The sequence below is a fragment of the Centrocercus urophasianus genome, unplaced genomic scaffold, assembly GCF_019232065.1.
Source record: "Centrocercus urophasianus isolate 14NV4802_14NV808 unplaced genomic scaffold, USGS_Curo_1.0 seq_17, whole genome shotgun sequence".
Taxonomy (NCBI): domain Eukaryota; kingdom Metazoa; phylum Chordata; class Aves; order Galliformes; family Phasianidae; genus Centrocercus; species Centrocercus urophasianus.
The window spans coordinates 28,677,908-28,697,972 of NW_024884722.1; the positions used below are offsets into that span (position 1 = coordinate 28,677,908).

A 20,065-nucleotide genomic window follows, 5' to 3' on the forward strand; every position below is an offset into this window, starting at 1 on the left:
TTCCTTCCTTCCTTCTTTCCTTCCTTCCTTCTTTCCTTCCTTCCTTCCTTCTTTCTTTCCTTCCCTTCTTTCTTTCTTTCTTTTTAACTAAAAAAATGAAAGGCTTTGCTTGTGCCCAACAATACAAGAGAATCCATATAAAACACTGAGCAACTTATCTAATTTCTGATTTGGTTCCCTTTGCAGAAGAGATAATGCTTCCTTGATCAGAGATTGCTAACTGCTTAGGTTCACTAGCTATGCATGAGGATTAAAATTATACAAAGAAATAATACAATCTCTCCATTTGAGGAGTTGTTGTACAGAATATTCTTATTCACACTTACTCAGAAATATACATAAAATCCTGGTCTGTTATTCTGCAAGTTTGTGATGTTCTATTCCATACTTGTGCACTGACAAAACATCTTCACACAAAATGATGCCTTTGTTTATTCATTCATTTTGGTAACAAGACTGTTTTAACTTCTTACTTTAATTACACTTGGTTCTTACAGCAGGCCTTGCTGAGTAACTTGATTACAGAAAAAGAGGGCTGCCATTTAATCAATATTGAGAACTGAGTAGCAGATGGGAAGAAGGAGCAGCAGGCATTAGCGAAAGCCATAAAAACTCCTTGCAACCATCACTCAGCCTCTGGTATTCCTGTTGGGAGGAGGGAGTCTGCACAACACTCAGACTGCACTTGCTCAGATGCCTGGACAGAAAAGCAACAGGCTGCTTAATAAACTTCCTTTAAAATGTTTGAGATACAAATAGTCATCAACAAGTTATTATACAAAAGCCACCTCTCTTCCAAGTAAAGCCAGATTTATTTGTCAAATAAGGGAATTTCCTGGATGCAGATAAGCACACTGAAAGGTGTGAGAAGCTTTGGAAAATGGCCAATTGCCATCACTGCACCCAGACACACTGATATTAGCATATCTACATCAGCATGCAGATCCAACGATGAACAAACATACAGAGGTAAACAAAGTGGAAGGATCACATTCAGTTGAGCCCAGACCACAAAAACACAAGCTTGAAATCACTTATGCTGCATTATGATGATTAATTACTGTGGCCCTTTGCTACAGTATTGCAGCAGCTCCGAGAAACAGTGCAATTATGTCTTTTGAAGAATGAAGTTAAAAAGACTCAGTACTAAAGGGCAGTGCATATAATTTGGTGGTTAATTAAGACTCCTAGTGAACAGTTTCATTACATTTCTAAGTACCACTCTCATGGATTGGAAACTCATCAGTTTTCCAACACCCCTATTGTTACAAAGAAAATGACAATAAATTGACTAACCCACATTAATTAAAAGTTGTCACTGAAAAAGTTCTACTTACCTCAAACCAACCCTGCCAAACTTCTAACATCCAAAACTTAAGGAAGTTATGAAAATTAGATAAAAAGACCATCTCGGTCCCTTAACTCTCCCTTTGCCAGTGACTATAGATTTGTCCAGTTTTCCTGACACGAACTCCATAGTTTATTTTTGTGCCTAGTTCCCCTCACTGCTTACTTGAGGATCTGCTAGCTGTCACTCTTCAAAAGCTTTCCCCATCTCTTTTATCTATCAAATCAAAATCAAAGGCTCAGGAAAGGAAAAAAAAAAGGGAAAAAAAAAACAAACAAAAAACAACCAACAAACCACTTTTAAATTGCATTTGAAATTCAAATATGCAAACGAATCTCTAAGTGAATACAAATAATTCTGAAAATCCAATGGAAACACCCAATGTAACAAGAAAATGGGAGATTTATACTATAGTAAAATTACCAGGCGTACTAAATTTACATTTCTTAAAATAACCATTGATGTCCTATATAGAAGACAGTTATTAGCCATCAACTTGTTACATGCTGACTTGGTTTTCAGCACCATAATTTTACTTTAGCAATACCTTGGAGATTACTTAACGGCACCATTTGGAGTTACGCAAAGGAAGGTTGGATCGATCATCACTAATGAAAGGCAGCAGCACTGTAGTCAACTGTAGTCAACTGCAGTCACTGGCTCAGCATTTTAAAGAACGTGTGGAAATGGATGACAGCACAACAGAGAAGCACGTCTTCAAAAGCACTTCAGCTCACTATGGGAGAAGACAGAGGAAAGCACTCAAAGCTGAGATTATCAGAAAACCTGCCCACCGCTGTTGGCTATTTTTGTACACTATTTTCACCAAGATGCCAGTTCTTTTACATTTTCTCTGTAGAGTGCACTGCACAAGATAAAAGCCTGAGTTTGTATTCACAACAAGCTAAATGCTCCCTTATTTCTTGTAAGATAAAATAACATATACAAATTCCTAAAGCAGTAGAAAGCAAAAGGCTACTCTGAAGATCAAAATGTTAAGTAATTGTAAGGAGAAACAAACAAACAAACAAACAAAACTTCTAATCTTACTGAACTCCTCAAATTTAATCACTATAACAATTTTTAGAAAATAATTTTCACCAGAGAAGCCCATGTCTGGAAATGTATTACAATATTGTAGACTCCAGATGCAATTTATGCTTCCTATCTTTTTGCTTCGTTACTTAGACTGCTTACAGGTAAAATTTGTTTAAAAAAAAAAAAATTGAAGAAATTCTATTCAGTCACTTTCAATCATCAAAAAAAATTGTTTTCACTTCAGAGAAAAGGAGAAGAGAGAATGGAAAGATATTCATTTCTTCCACTCTTGTCAGAATTATTTAACATTAATTTAACAGTAACAGAAGGATGAAAAAGGAGACTGCCCCAAATACCCAAATGCAAGAACTCCCAACAACAATGAACAAAATAAGCCATCCATAGCAAGAGAGATTGTGTCTTCAGTTGCCCAGCCCAGCTGCAATCACTTCCATTGCACTACACAAGTACAATGAAATAGACACAACTCTTTGGAAGCCTGCTGACACACTGTAGGTTGTCTGTGCACTGACGCAATGCTGATGCACATCCAATCTGGCTAAGTCCACCAAGAACAACTCATAAAAGCTGCTCCTCTCCAGCTGTTGTGAGGAAATATGAACATCCTTCCACAAGTGGAAGCCATTCTGTTCCTGGCATATAAGGTATAATTAAGTTTATTTATTGTTTTGATTTATTCTTGTTAAGAGTGTCAAACATCCTTGAAACCCTCTAAAAATGTTACTTAAATAGAAGGTATTATTCAGACTGGAGTTCTGATTAGTAAAGTTCAATCTAAACAATAGAAGTTAATTCCTTTGGTTCAGATTCCTCTTTAGTTTAGATTCCTCTAGCACTAGATAAGTAATATAGATGTTTTTATAAGTAATCGTGTCAACTGACAAGCATTTTCTGATTGACAGAACATTTTAAAAAGACAGATAAAATAAAAATAATACAATTTCTGCAATTCATACTGACATAAAATGAATAAAAATAAAATTTAAGACAAGAATTAACTCTGAAAGGAAAATACATGCACTTAGTTTTTTAAATAGATTATACATGTGAACTAATATTAACTGGTCAATCCTTGATATGCTATTTCCCATCACAAGATGTAACCATGGGGAGATACTTCCACTTCAGTGATCTGTTAAAAACTAACTAGTTCCCTTCCCTTATACTTCCCGATGTCATTCATACCATTCACCTAAGATATCAGGAACAGACATCTTTCATTTGTACTTCATTATACTAGTTCAATTTCATGAAAAAACAACATTTCTGTCATGGCTCTGTGATGCTGTGAAAATCCTTTTCAGAAGTTGAGATTTATCCATCTTTCAAATGAAACAGATGCAAAACAACAGCACATAGGAGAGCTCTCTTGAAAAGGACCTTGGCATTACGGTGTGTGACACCGTAATAACTCAATACAATCACTACATATGTGCCAAAAAAAAAAAAAAAAAAAAGGCTGAGAGACTCTTAATCCTGTAATGAAGAGCCAGTACCACAATAAAAAGGCACACGGAATTCAGGTTGCCTGCTTAGGAAGGATTCAATTTCAGATGCAAGGCAACATACCTGAAAAAGGATGAAATCTACTGCATCTTAGGGAGTGGACAAAGGTGTCTGCTTCTGCTTTGATTCCTTTTCCTCTGCCAGGAGCTCTGTGACATGCAGTGTGTGCTCCTGTGCCACCCAGCCCAGCTGCTGCCATGCTGCTGTTCTCACCCAAGAGGCCAGCCTGCATTTGCTCCTGCTTAAGTCAGTGCAGTTTGTTAAAGTTAATACCAAGTTTCACTTCACAATTGAAATATGGATTTAGTAAACTATCATACTTTGAAGTTAAAACGTTCAAGACTGGAAGGCAGAGAGTAATTATAATTTGACTATCAATGGCTGTGATTAGTATCAATAATTTGGTATTACTGACTTAATCCTTGCTGCCTGCTGGTTTGATAACACGAAATCATTTGAACTGATATTCCCCTCTGAGGACTGGCTGCATTTGAGCTAAGCTGTCAGCACTGCATTCAAATCAGGTAAACAACTGTTCCTGTTTTCAGGCTTAATTGCAGATATTACATGACAGGTAATGTCATAGGTTGAAATAAGAGAAACATAGGAGCAGCATTTGCCTTGATGTGATGAGGCAGAATCATGTTCTAGACACGCATTCAGAAGTCAGGGCACAGGGTAAAGATGAGGCTACACTCCCTGTTGATCAAATTCAAACTTCCAGAGAAAAACGCTCTGTCTAGACTATAAAGGTAACCTAGAAATACAGACCAGAAGGTGGGATCACCTGAAAACTATACACCCTATGGCTTGAACCAAAGCCTCAAGTTTTCCCTGATGGGAAGGAGAAGCTGACTCCTGGGGAATGATTAATGAAAAGAAATACTTTACAGAAGGGAAAAGGAGTGTTGCAGGTCTTGAAGAAGGCCAATACAGGTCTGCGTTGACAGTGAAAACCACAGGTTATAACTTAAGGCAGGCCTGAAAATATTTAATATAATTGGTATAGCTTTGTAACAGACACACAGGGCAGTTTGAGAGTGTGAAAGATGACAAAATAACAAGTTGGATGTCTGCAATTCACCAAAGACTAACAAAGCTCTGAAGAAGACACCTGTGGATATGTAAAGACAGATATGTTGATAGGGCAATATCAAAAGAAGATGTTTAAAAGCAGTGTGAATTGAAGTGTTGTTTTGCTATGTGCGCCTAGAGCAAGGAAAAAGTGATGAACCAAATAGGAAGCACCTGAAAAATGGGTGGTTTAAATGGAGACACTGTAGAAATCTATAGAGATAAGATAGAAGGTTGGTTTATTTGGATTTGAGCAGCTGTAAGGTGGAACAACACTGGTGTATAACCAAGATGTTATAATTTTGTATAACCAAGATGTTATAATTGCAATATAATCAAGAGAGTAAGGCAAAGCAGACAACGATCACAAAAGAGAATAAATAGAAGAGCTTACCCTTGGGTTGAGCTCACCAGAAGATACCAAAAGAGGGGATCTCCAGAAGAGATCCTTCCCCTCTGGTAGCCAGCTCTTAAATAGGTCCAGGAGGGGTGGAGCCTGGCTCCACCCCTTCCGGCAGCACAGGTGAATTGCCTTCACCTGTGCTCCTCTGGCTGACTCAAGGCTCACCTCAGGTGATCAATCAGAGGTTCAGGCCGTGACTCAGCAGTTCCCATACAACTGGGAACTGGATAGCCATAGTACACAGAATGAGATCCTACTGTCCTGATAAAACCTAGACTGATGCTGCTTTCTGGGTGGTATCAACTGAACCATATTCCTGAGAGAGCTATGTTTAGAGGCAGGTTGCAGAGAAGTCCATAGCGGCTAGAAGACAATCAGGGGTTACTCTCGAGTACTAAAACAGCTCTAGCCAGTGACTGCTACAGAAGGGCAGGCATTAAATGGAACAGTTAAAGTAAGGAGACCTTGTATTATGGCAAGTTGATATTATGCAATAGATCTTCCAAGAGATTCAAACCCAAATTCACTTTTCCCATTCGCCCCAATATCAGGCAGATAAAAATTCTTAACTTGGGACACCCAAGTGACTTGCTCACTTTCTAAGATGTCGATGTTTCCATTTGAAACACACTCATTCTTATCTAACACAGTCCAAGAAGGTAACGTAAGACAATCTTGTTTCATGACCTTAGCTCATTTGATCTTTCCTCTTTCAATGTTCACCACATAAAGTCCATGGCATAAAGTATATGGCATTTTACCTGTTTTCCAGCACAACTGTTTTCATCTATACCAGATTGTAACTGCTGTAGTCTTTCAAGAACCGGAATTCAAATAGTAGTTAGTAGATTGTTCAGTCTCAATTATTTCTGCAAAAAATGTACATGACATTTTGTTTCTTCACAGTCAGACTTCATCAGAAAAAAACAGCACTTTATTGCCACTCAGCCATGTCACCTAGGGATAATTCTGTACTCAGGGATTGCTTCTGCAGCCATGACACCACAACACTGCTTTTGCTCCATCTCTGAACACAGTTCTATAATTAAAAACTAAATCTCTAATGTAAATATCATTCATCAAGCCCTTTTTTTTTTTTTTTTTTTTTTTTTTTTAAGCATTATATGTGGTAGATTTATCCAACTAATACCCCTCTGTCAAAGCTCTGAGGATCTAATGAGCCACGGAGAACACCTTTGCTTAGGCTGTTTTCAAATTTCTTGAAGTGAGATAATGCATATTAAGAGTGCATATGTGCTAATCCTTCCAAAGTCCTGATAAGGTGTTAATAAACCTTAGCAAATTCTGATTATGGCTGTCTCATTATGTACATTGTTGCATTCTCTGCAGATAGCAGTATTGGTAAATTAAACTCCATAAGCGCAATGCATGAATCGCTCACCGGAGTGAGCAATGATAAGTAATGAAGGGCAACAAACAAAATCTTCCTATTTTTTCCAGAGTTCACTGGGCCAAAACAAATTTGTAGTTGTTTAAGGTCTCTACTCTGTTTCTAACGGGCATATATCACTTTTTTAGGAGGCAAAAGTGCACTAAACAGTATTTTATTATCAACATTCTTCACTTTACCTGAAAGTGCAGGTGCCATCTCTAATCATAAAACAGCATACCCTAAGTGATTTTTTTTTGCCAAAATCTCTTGCATCCTTTTATGATCACATCTTATTAGGAAATCGCTGATTCAACAACAGTTATTTTGCTGTAGAAGGGATAAATTTCTAAGCAGGCAGAGATGTGACAGGCAGAAAACATTAGAGAAATATTTTCAGTGATGATGAACATACAAAGACATAAGTAAATGGCTTCTTATTAAATATTCTTGCTCATCCCAGCAAGCTTGAATTATGCCAAACATCAAGATACGTGCTTATACACGGACTTTCTCACATTTAAGGAATGCTTCAAGCATTCCTGTAACATTTATTCAGCCTATAACATCGCTATAGGACCCTAGGAATTCAGGCTGTATCCTCTGCACCTCATCAGTGACACTGAAATGGAGATGTCAACTGTTAAGCAGCTCTAGATATACAAATAAAAAGTATTTATTTTTAGCACTTTCTGCTCAGGAGTTGAATGTTGGGTGGCAGTAGTGTGGAGGAGGCAAGACAACTGGTTCTCCACTGATGAGTGAGAAGTGGCAACCTGGTAACTGACAGAGGTATTTGGACGTGTGAAAGCCATCACATAGGTTAACGTAAGATATCATGCAAAGCAAATACTGCAGGCTGTAACAACAGCAAGGAAGAAAACTGATATATGAATTTATTGAAAGCCAGCAAGGTTCTCATTAAAAATAAAGTATTATTACTTAAAACATAAGCCAGAGCTCTTAAAACTAAGTAGCTCTGCGATGTGCATTTGACAAAGTAAAGACAGGATAAGATTTTTGGAACAGAATCTATGAAGCCAGCAAAAATGGGTTGGAGATGAAATCGCGAGGAAAGATAAAATTATTTGTGCAACATCAAGCAAGAAGTGACAGAAACAAACCTTATGGATCCAGAAGAGAACTCAGTCAGACTAGCTTCCTTCTTTCCCCAAAAGTCCCTTGCTTCAACAGCAATCGTAAAAAAAATACAAAAGCAGTGGACATATGTATTCATAAAACATTTTTTCCCTTTAAGAAATAAATGTTTTATGAACCAACATGATCAGAACAAATGTAGAAGGGAAAATGAAAAAGAGAAAGAAGTCTCACATTTTAATGTAGTTTGTCTCTCAGAAACCTCTCTGGATCTAGACATTTTCCAGCAAGAGGGAGAAAGCCCTTGGGCATGTCAGGTCTCTGCTTCTTCTGTATTAGCACTTCTGACACTTATCTGTAATACTTAAGTTTAATTAAAGCAGGAGGCTTAATGAACATTCAGGGGAATGTAATACTTAGTGTCATTCAAGGACAACTTTATTTTCCAAGGTGGCAATCAGTCTTACTCCTATCAAAATAAAATCAATAACGTGGCACTCAGCAAATCAGACACAACAACAGTTGCATCACTAGTGATCCTGTCTTAATCATGAAAAACAGTTAACAATTGCTACCTGCTTTAATGTGAACAAATCTTTTTACGCCAACCCTATATAGCAAATTATTACCTGTTGCACTTTTGGAACATATGGAGCACAGTCACTTATCCTTCATTCCAAAGGGTACAAATCAGAAATGTGAACACTGTCACAGCCCACAACCCCCCAAGTTCCTTTTATTCTTGATTTATGATGACAATTTCCTACACAAGGGGATGGAAACCTGCCAAGTATGTTTATTTGTGGAGGAGACATTCGGGGGGTTGTAAGCACTTTCTAAAAATTGTTTTGGCAAATATCTGTCATCACCTAGGTTAGTCATAGAGCTGCTCCATTCTGGTACTGTTTGCAGTCACTCTGCCTCTGCAGATAACGTGATGGCTGCAGAATGTGGCAGAGGAATGTGAACTGAATCCTAAGCAGGATGTTACTAAAGCTGATGAATGATATGGATTTTGGACACTGAGAGGAATACAATTAGTACCAGTATACTCTTGTCTTCCAGCTGTCCAGCAGATCACACATCTCTTTCTTTTATGAGATACTGATTTTTTTATTATTATTACTGTATGAATACTGGGAGAATTGTTCCACATGGCACAAGTTTCATAGTATTAACTTTGTATTCAACATACTTCCATAGCAACTTCATTCTTAATATTCTAGTTAAATCTGACAGTATTTCTAGGAGAAACTTTTTTGTTAAGGACTTTTAGCCATCATAAAAATGTGCAAAAACTCAGCACCTAAGGGCCCAGCAAGGAAACACATGCCACTTAAGGTGAATTCAGTGTTTGTAAAAAGCAGCATACAAGAGAGAACCCGCAATGCCACCAGTAGTTTTATAGTACAGCTAACACTAATACAGAATGCCCTTTCTTGCTTTTTCCTCCCTTGTTCCCCTTTTATCAGTATCACTCCACAGTGACAATACACAGCTTCTTTCTGGTGATGGAAGATAATTCGTCTGCTGAACACAGCACTGAGGAAGGAAGCTATCTCATCCTAAAGGGACTCGGCCTCAAACAGCAAATAGGGTGCTGGCTGATCTGGTAGCAGCCATGCATGACTCTTGGGGTCAGTCATTCAAGCCATGGGAAAGGTAGCATGGAACATTCTTTTCCTAACCTTTCCTCTGCTCAATTTTATTAAAAATCAATTCCAAAAATCTCTTATGAAACCAATTTTTTTTTTTTACAACTTCAAATTTCCTTCCTCTACTTGATCATAGAGAGAGCTTGATTCTTTGGAAGTGGTGAAGAGAATAAACAACTTAACCAGTGATGAATGACAGCTATCTTGACACTGTGGAGAACAATGGCACCGACAATGTGCCCCCTCTCACATGTTCAGCTGTCTTATCTTGAAAAGGATTCCTCCCATGACTGAGCTTTAAACTCTTTTTTAAGGAGATGCTTTAGCAACCAGTGATTAGGTAAGACAATAAAAGTGTATGTTCCCATAGCTCTGCTTTTGAAAACCTCAGACCCAAAGTTAGTGTAAAGAAAAAGGGTTATGATAGGACACACCAAGGACTCTGAACAAGCCAATTGGCTCCTCTTACATCTCACCACCTTACTAATCATTATTACTGATTGCTGATACATCTACTTTACATGCTGCCCAAATCCTCAAAGCAAACAAACAAACAAGCAAAATCCTCAAGAAAAAAAAAAACAACAAATCACCAATCAAAAATAAAACTACAACCAAATGAAAATCCCACAACACCAACAAAAACACACAAACTTGAGAGTAAACAGTGTAAGAAATCAAAAATTCCTTGCGCTATGAATTACACACAGGCAATTATAATCTTCTTTGAATGTTCTGCCAACAATTTGGCTAGCCAGATTGTCCAATTTAAAGAAAAAGAGGAAATCTAAAGATAGAAAGATAGCAGAGAAAATATTCAGTATGTACACAGCTGGGTACATATTTCCAAGGATCAAGTATTTTCAACTAAATGGTGAAAATGCACCTGACAAAATATGCTTGGATTGTAAACATTAGATATCAGTTGGTTTCAGCTTCATCTTTCAGATGACTAAGTCAGGTTATTGCGAATTTTCCAAGCAAATGGCATCCAGCACCTTGCATCAGGTCTACATCAGACAAAACAGAACGTGTGTTACAAGAATTTGAAATCACAGAATATCCCAAGTTGGAAGGGACCTCGAGTCCAACCCCCTGGCTCCACATAAGACCACCTAAAATTCAAACCCTATGTCTGAGAGCACTGCCCAAACACTCCTTGAACACCAGCAGCTTGGGGCCATTACCACCACCCTAGGGAGCAGTTTCAGGGCCCAAGCACTTCTCTGGTGAAGAACCTCTTCCTAGTCCCCTGCATCCCACCAATCCTCCCCTGTTGCAGCTGATGCTGTTCCTGATGCTGTTCCATCACTGTCCCCAGAGAGCAGAGCTCAGCGCTGCCCCTCCATGCCTTGTGAGGAGCTGCAGCCGCCATGAGGGCTTCCCTCAGCTCCTCCGCTCTGGGCTGAACAAACCCAGTGACCTTAGCCATAACTCACATACCGTACCCTCCAGACTCTTAATCTTCATAGGCCTTCCTCGGATGCTCTCTCATACCTTCATGCTTCCTTTACACTGTGGCACCCAAAGCTGCACACAGCATTCGAGGTGAGGCCATGTAGCACAGAGGACACAGAGGAAATGTAAATTCCTCCCCTCACCTGGTAGCAGTGCTGGGCCTGATGCAGGCCAGGCTATTTTAAAACTTGTTACATAGGAAAATATCATTTCAAAATCAAATTCATAAAAGTAAGACAAAATATTTTCAGGTCAATACTGAGACATCATCTCAGTTATCTCCCCCAAGTGATACGAGGAATAAATGATTTTAAAAGTGCTTAGAACGTGAACATTATTAATTGATCACTTTAGGAATGGTTCCTTTCTGCAGAGGCTAGTATAGACAAAAATCTCTACTTTACTCAAAAATATTAAATAAGCTAAGAATATTGCAGTCGTTATGACTAATTGACAACCTAGGAATTACAACCATTTGGGCTCAAAAAAGTTATTGCATTGTTTCATCTGCTCTATTTGTTGCAGAGCATGAAAAATGGTGACTTTGAAGAATTAAGTATTTGTGTTGTTTTGCATCACAGTTTTATTATCCTCTCTCAGCTCTGAAAGAAGATAACCAGGCTCAGGCATCAGATTACATATAAATAAAATGTAAATAATGAATGGCTATAAATCAGATCATTAGGATATAAATCAAGGGAATGTTTCATAGTATAAACCTCAAATAAGAAAATATGCCTTCAAAGTATTCTATTTGCATTATATTTTACAGAATGTTTTCTACAGAAACAGATTTTAATATGTATTTCAGCAAAATAACTAGAGGGACAGCAGGCTATATATCAAATATCACCCACATTTTAAAGTATGATGCTAAAGCACCCTTGTTTCTTTAGCTACACTGTACCAGGCCCAGGGAGGGAAGCAGTGAAATAATCACATGCAACCATTACAGAGTCTCCTGGCTTGCAAACCTCTTCAGATTAACGAAGACTCGTGTCTGTGTGTTCAAGGACTGGCATGTCATTTGCTCTTAAATTATGTTTTTCATTTGCTGCCAGGGACAGGAGGCACAAGAAGGGCACAGAGCTGTTGGAGTGGGTCCAGAGAAGGGCCACAAGGATGCTCAGAGGATTGGAGCATCTCTCTTGTGAAGGAAGATGGAAGGAGCTGGACTTGGTTAGCTTGGGGAAGTCTGAGGAGAGATCTCAATATGGCCTTCCAGTACTTGACGGGAGCTTATAGGCTGGAGGGGGACTGACTTTTTACACACTCTGATAGTGACAGGACTAAAAGATGGGAATAAAAAGATTGGGTTAGGTATTAGGAAACAAATCTTTATTCAGAGAGTGGAGGGCAGTGGCACAGGATGCCCCATCCCTGGAAGCCTATCAAAGCTAGGTTGGATGGGGACCTGGGCAGCCTGATTTGGTGGGTGGCAACTCTGTCCATGGCAGGGAGTTGGAACTGATTGGTCTTTAAGGTCCCTGTCAAGCTAAGCCATTCTATGATTCTATGTTTAGATGTTTGAGGCAGCTAAGGAAGACCAAGGCACTGCTTAGGAGTTCCAACTACATGCAGACCCAGGCACCTGAAGTAGCAGCACACTGCCGCACATGTCTTCTGGGCCTGAACAGGTTTCTGTGCCCATCCTCCAAAAGAGAGGTGCTGGGTAGGTGTGATAGCAGAAGCCTATAGGAGGAAGGAGCAATACTGCAATAAAAAAGCAATGAGCAACATCTAATGGGGGACTGCAAGCAACTTCCTCTCATTTTTCTCCATGCAGAGTCCAACCCACAGCAGATGTCATTAGTACAATAATGCTACACATTTCATTTTCTAGTACATTCATTTTAACATGTTTGCAGTTCTTCTGTTTTGTAAGAGAAAAACACAACACCGTGACCAACTGCTGAAGATAAAATAATGAAGTGACCAAACTTGCATAGCAGGATATTTTGGTAAGATTTTCTTCCCTGTCAGACCTCAAAAAAGAAGAAAACAATCAATTTAATCACAGTCCAACAGTGGAACTGAAGAACGAAATACAAATAATGGAGAAAAGCCACTGCAAGAAGAACAGCAGTACGTATACATAAATGATGCAAGGGAAGGGGGCTTGAACTCCTGGTTATTTAGCATGCATTTATTAACGTTTTTCCAAGAATACAGTTTTCCAATTACAAAACATCTGTTAATACAATTGAAGCCATCTGGTTTCAGAGGATTCCTCCCTTAGCCCCTTTCACCAAGGATGCCTATTTTGTGAGATCTTCTGAAGCACAGAAATATCTATGTGATGTTCCACAATTTACTAGAAAACTCTCAAGTCTTTATTTTAATGTCTTTCTTCTGTGTAGCCAAAAACCTGTGCTTTTAGTGATAAACTGATAATACTGAATAAGTTCATAATACATATTCCTCTAGTCAAAAGTGTACTTGATCTTTCAACAGGGCGAAGAAATCAAAAGAAGCAGATAAAAAGTATTTTTATAATAACAGCCATGCAGGAGAGCAAGCTGATGCAGAAGAATTGACAATGCCCTAAAAGAGTCTGCTCCTATTAGAAGCTGAAGGTTGGTAGCAATTGGATGACCCAGAACAGCCAAGAGTAGTTTCACATACAATCCAAATGTACTTCACTGAGACAAGTTCTCACTTTTTGATTTTTAAGAACTTTATTATTTCTCCTTGTGATTAGATGGAAAAACACTTGCAAATAGATAGAGCTCTTCAATTGCCTATAAGGTTCATCAGCACCAAAAACAGAAACAGAGAAGGGGACTTGAGAGAACAATCTCAAGCTTATATTTAAGAAAAGGAAATTTTATATGTGGCACCCACAGAGAGGAGATTTCACATGTTCAGGCAACATCCTCTCTGAAAATAGTGCTGTTCTGAAATCAAGCATTTGATCTGGGCATCTGGTTGAGCACCTATGCTGCTTACGGACCTCACACTGGAACACTAAGATGGCAAGTATTCCTGTGAGCTAAATACTTTGGGCACTATGTGATACTTCCTTACATATTCATCTATGTAGCACATTTTAAATTTCAGCTCTGCCTGAAGTCAGGACTATTAAACAGGTTTGTTTCTCCTTTCTGTGCATACACAATGCCATCCGTGATGTGGGAGAAGAAGGGGAATTACAGATGAACTTCTGGTTTTGCAGAAGTGCAGAATACAAGTGAATCATTGAGAACTGAAATTTCTCCTAATCCTTGAAGTTCCAGCTATTTCATAACTTTCACTGTCTTAGGAACAAAGTATTAGATTTATAAATACATTGGGAAAAGCAAAAGGGAAGGTCAGTATGATTCAGTGACTGAATTACAAAATTACTGAAAAGGCCAGCTGTGTGGTTCACAACCCAAGGTGCTCAGTAATTAGACAGCAAGCATCTGAAGCCAAACAGAAATGAGAAAAAAATGTGACTCTTTCACCCACTTGCAGCTTTATCAGACCATCCAGTGCCCCACTTCCAGGCCAGCCTCTTCTGTGCTGCCCTGAGACAGGGGCACCTGATTTACAAAGAAATACAAAAACAAGTTTTTCTTCAGAGACAGTAGAGGTCAGCAGCCCACCAATGGCCAAATGCACAAGGTGAACTTTGTGGGACAGAATAAAAATTGGGAAACATGGGGAGAGACACAGGCAGGTAAAACACAATAATAAAAAAAAAAAAATGATGCCACATTCTGAGACACAGACCAAACCTGTCACATCCCACTCCACTTTCGCCTGCACCTTATCTGTCAGCATCTGACTGCACCTTATCTGGCAGAGGCACACTCCAGTGTCCCACAGAGCACACGGACCATGTAAGATCTGTTTCTCCTTCCCCTTTTTCCTGCAATTGTGGTGCACTGGTCCTTTGCTTCCATTGCTATCAGCCAGCCTTCCTTCAAAAAAGCTTTTTTTACTTGTACTCTAGCAGGATTTATGTCTCTCCAATTCTACAGTACTCTATGTGAGGTTAGGGTCCTCCCTCTGTCCCTCTGTTATCATTTAATTTTTGTCTCAGCTATTCCTCAAAAGTGTACTTAAGGGTACCCATCTTACTTGTGCCTCTTCTTCCCAAGTCTTTTCTGTGAGAATCACCTCTTCTAAAAAGGTTCTGCGTGCCCCCTCTCATGCTTCAGTCACCTACTTGCTCATACTACACACCAGGCATGATCTGCCCCCATTTGCTCTGCTGCCCATTGAGGCACAGACTAAGCCAGGTTGGAAGGACCTTTATTTCATCTTGTTAGATGCCCATAACAGGCTCCACTCCCCGGGCCAGAACAGCACCAGTCAAATCTCCCAGGGTAGATCTGCACAGGGAGACCTGCTTATTTCTTCCATCCACACCAGTGTCTGCTTCTCTCCAGACCAACTCCCAGTCCCTTCCCTTGGCCACAAAAAGGTTTTTGCCTGCTCTGCAGACACAAGCCCTCAGCTTAGTTCCTTGCAGCAAAGACACATCTTTCTCCAGTTCTCCCATCTTCCCTCCACCATTTCCCAACTATTTGTCTGCTTTTACTCTAGAAAAATGGGCAAAGGTAAAGCAGAGCTATTCTTACGACTACTCATTGCTTCAAAAACCATCTTTGATCTGCAGACAAATGCAAATGCACTCTTCTGTAAGAGTGGGCTCATTTTTTCCCCATGCTGATACACTGATATTTTTCCAAAGCAAACCACTCCTATGTGATGCCAACACTGCTATTTTAGAATTGATTGGTGCAGCTTTCAAAGGTAGGAGTTAAAGACAAATAAATTTGTTCTTGAGCTAAGGTGTCGGACTAGGCGACCAAGCCTAGTGAAATTTTGAGAGAAAAGAACTGGAGAAGAAAGAGTAGATGCAGAGAAGGGCAGTGAACAATGAGGAAATTCTGTGTTTCAGTTCCATACCCTTAACCTTGATGCCGGTATACCTTAACCCTCATCTTTTCTAAGTGACGCTTTTCATTGAGTGAACAATAAAAGCTAGAAGGCATATATATACCTTTCCTAAAATCTCAGTTAAACAGAGAGGTTGGCAAGACAAATACAAGAAAGATGCAAGTAATGTATTACAGGTCTTGAAGGAAGATTCAAATTCAAACTCCATGCAAATTCTGTACCTCCAGTAATGGGAAGGGCCTTGAACAAGCATGCCACAAACATTTACTACAACTTTACAGCATGCAAATAAATTGTGAGAATAACACGGCAAAGATATGACAAAACCTTCATAGTTTGGTCTCGCACTGTGCAGAAACCCCTTTCTGATCCCCAGTTACTTCCTATGAGCAGAACACCAGCGTTAGCAGTGATGCTACATGCTAGCACCCTCTAGTGTGCACCCCTGCTTACAAATGCCCTGCTCAAGTTCATTTCCCTGCTCTGGTCATGCAAAAGGACAGCTCTCATTCTCTGCAACACCCTCCCACCTATAACTCACCCAATTATACTGATAGCAGTGAAAAGCATATACATTTTTCAGGAGGGCTGACGTCTCTGTCTTTCTTTATTTTTATTATTTTCTGGTTGACATGTAATATTTCTGGGCAGCCAATTAGCAAATAAAGTACTTGCGCAAGCCTTCCCCAGAGCTGAAATTAAAATGTACATAATTGCCCGGCTAAAGGTTTGAGACACAATTATTTAAATCTCAAATTGTTCTTACAAAAAGGATATTTTGTTAAGGAGTGGCTTAATTAAAATATAAACAATAAAACAAACTGGTAAAAGAGTTTCATTTGCTTCTTAATTATGGAACACCTAACTTCCACCTGGAATTTTTTCTACTTTTTATTTTTTGTTTCAAGTGTTTTTTAATCATGCAAGCTAATTTATTCATTAACAAGGCTTGAAAGAACAGTATTTGCATTTTTATGGAGTTGTTTGTTTGTGGGCTTTTTTGAGAGGAGAAGGGAGTTGGGACTAACACTCTATAAAGAAATCTTTTAAAACCTTTTATTAAATTGATCTTTTTTCTATTTATAAATACAGCACTCACCACTTCGAGGTCATCGTTTTCTAATGCTTATGCAAACTGATCAGATTATGAGGGGATCATCTATTTCTAACCAGAAGCAACCTACTGTAACTGTGGGGCAGTGGCTGACAAAATTTGACAGTCCAGAACAAAATGTATTTAATCATTCTTTTTTTTTGTTTTGTCACAGAGTTTGCTCCTGCATGCAAAAAATGTGCACAGAAGAGTTTGAAAAAGCATCAGTAAATGGTAGACAAATGTTTAAAGACAAAACATGGCCAGTTTTGGAATGAAATTCTCTTCAAATTATTATCCTTCGATTACTGCACTGCTTCAAATGTAAGGCCTTTGGCAGGAGGTGAACAGAGCCTGCAAGCCCCGACCAAATTCTGAAGTGTGCTCATTGCCATCAGATGATGGTAAGCAGGATGCTGAAATCTGCGATACAGAGTCAACAAATCCTGTTTTCCACACAGCTCTTACATTCACATCACAGCTGCCTCTAAACCACCTCCAGGCAGACCTCCTGCCATTAGACATGCATTATAGTAAGCTCAACTCTTTCCACTGTTTGCTTCTCACCTGTGGCCACCGTTCTCCAGCATATCAGAGCTAAACTTTGATAGGAACAAGAATACCTCAAAAATGAAAGTAAAATATGACAAATAATAACTATATTAAGTGAAAAAGCTCTTGTGAAGGAAGGATCTGCTCTACCAAACAGAAGTTCTTAAAATAAATAATGAGTCAGGAAAAACAAAATATGTTCAGTTAGTGGAATTGTTTCTACAAAGACTGCTCAAAAGCTTTCCATATGGGATAAACAGATGTTGGTATGTACTCTGCGACAACAGATATCCCTTGCATGACATTGTGCACAGTATTCCAATGGATTGTAGCAAAATTAGTGCTTGTTAATCTAATATGGAGGAGGAAGGTCTATACATACACAGAACCAGTTTCAGATGCTTTTAGAACTACTCTGAGCATCTTGCCTCACCCTGGGCACTCCACATTGCCTGTGCTCATTTGCAGTCTCATCCACAGCATAGGAAAGCACGGCAGGCTGCAGCTGCCCTCATACACCAACTCAGCAGCCTCTCCAACACCCAGAGCTCCCACTTTAAGGGCTAGATCACTTAATCCTGTATTTGAATCATTTCTTGCAGAATTCAATAAAAAAAGTAAAAGAATACCCAGTACTAAGTGTCAGATGCCTTTGCAATAAGCTGGGCAGCCTGGTCTGGTATTAAATGGGGAGATTGGTGGCCTTGCATGTGGCAAGGGGTTGGAGGTTAATGATCCTTGAGGTCCCTTCCAACCCTGGCCATTATGTGATTCTGATGACAAAATCAGACTGAGAGTCCAACCTGCTTTTGCTCTCCCTAACCAGCAAGGAGTCAATCAGAAAATAAATCAAAATCTAATCAACATCCTCCATGAACACAATTTCCTGGGATGTCCTGAAGTCAGCAAAGGACAGAAAAAACACTGGATTTCTTTGTTTTGAACTAGGCAGTGAGTAGACTTCACTGTTGAGCTGTAGCTTCACACTATCCTAAGAATATACAAACAAGTTTCAGTTAGCTTCCTAAGTTGCAATAGCTGATGGTCAGAGTAATACACTGCCTGAAATCTTCATGCTTGCACGAGAGAAGAGCAGGAATGTGTCAATATGTCTAGGGCCTTTCCCTGTATCCCTGAGTGATGCAGACATGGCTGCACTGCTAGTTGCCTCCACGTCACCAGCTGAAGGCAGTTTCTCAGCCTACATGAAACACTACCAGCAGTAAAACCTGCTTCACTGCATTAATGCTATAAAAAAGGGGTTTGTGTCAGTAATGGGGAAAAGTATTTGAAAGCCTGTTTGATTGTCACGTATTGTGGTAGAAACAATTAGCAACGAGGTTTTGTAATACATTGGAAACTGTTTTGAGTGAATATCAGAACAAAAGGAACTCTTCTAAGTTTCAAAATATTTAGATCCCTAAGTGTGTTCATCCCAACTTTTTTTTTACTTTTAAAACCATTTTGCTATTTTCTTTATAAAGGATTTAAAAAAAAAAAAAAAAAAAAAAAAAGATGGATTCTGTTCTCCTTCCCATTCTCAAGTCCTATGAGGCTAGCAGCATCATTCTGACAATGTCTATTCTCATCTGTATGAATTGTATTTCTTCAAGGAACCATCATATTCAAATACTTAGTTTGTTCTTCCTATGAATACCTTGAGTATTTTGGTCATTACTGCCTTTCCTTCCCTGTCAGGACTGTTTACAGACCATCAAAACAAATTAGGCTTGGAGAGGTTAGTAAATTAGAACAGCTTACAATCAATATCATACTTATGTAACAAGTAATAAATAACCTATAAATGCAACAGTGTACATCATTTTGCTCTTGCTGATATTTGTATAACGCAACCATCTGATCTTATCAAGTATATTCACTGAAATTAAAAAAGAAAAATTGGAAGCACTGTTTTATTAATGCTACCATACACAAAATAGCTGCCATTATAGTAATTTCCCACAATTATGTTCTTCAATACTCTTTTATTCCTGGCAGTCCTCTAAAGGAGTAGTGCTGTACTCAAACTGCAGCTCTTTTCTAAGGTTTCCTTCAGTGCTCTTCAGTGACTTCATCCCAAACACTCACCCCAGCCTCTCATATTTCAAATCCACATCTTTCTCTTACAAACAAACAAACAAACAACAACAACAAAAAAACATATACATACGCACACATTTGTTCTGTTATTAGGGAAACAAGCAAAGCATGATGGTTGTTTACAAGCAGAGCAAGAACCATGTCCGCAATTAAGAACTCAACATGGGCAACCTTTGCTTTGTTTGAAATAAATTGATTTTGAGATGCAACAGCATGAAATTATACACTAAGAAGCCACAGCACAACAACGTGAAAAAAAAACAAGCAAGATTGTACAGGCAGCAAGTCTTCCACAGCAACTGCCCAAACCTGAACACAAGAAAGCTGTACCAAACTATATGAGTTGCACGTGTGCATACACGCATAGACATCAACAACATGCTTTGTGGGCACATCAAAATAATACTGTCTTATTTACAGAGCAATTTATATAAGGGGA

At 38.9% G+C, this 20,065-nt stretch overlaps 1 protein-coding gene across 2 annotated transcripts in view; it reads right to left on the reverse strand.

Annotated features, from left to right (window-relative positions):
* Positions 1 to 20,065, reverse strand: part of GRID1 (glutamate ionotropic receptor delta type subunit 1) — a 509,969-nt gene that overhangs the window by 169,720 nt on the left and 320,184 nt on the right. The gene's annotated exons all lie outside the window — the stretch shown is intronic.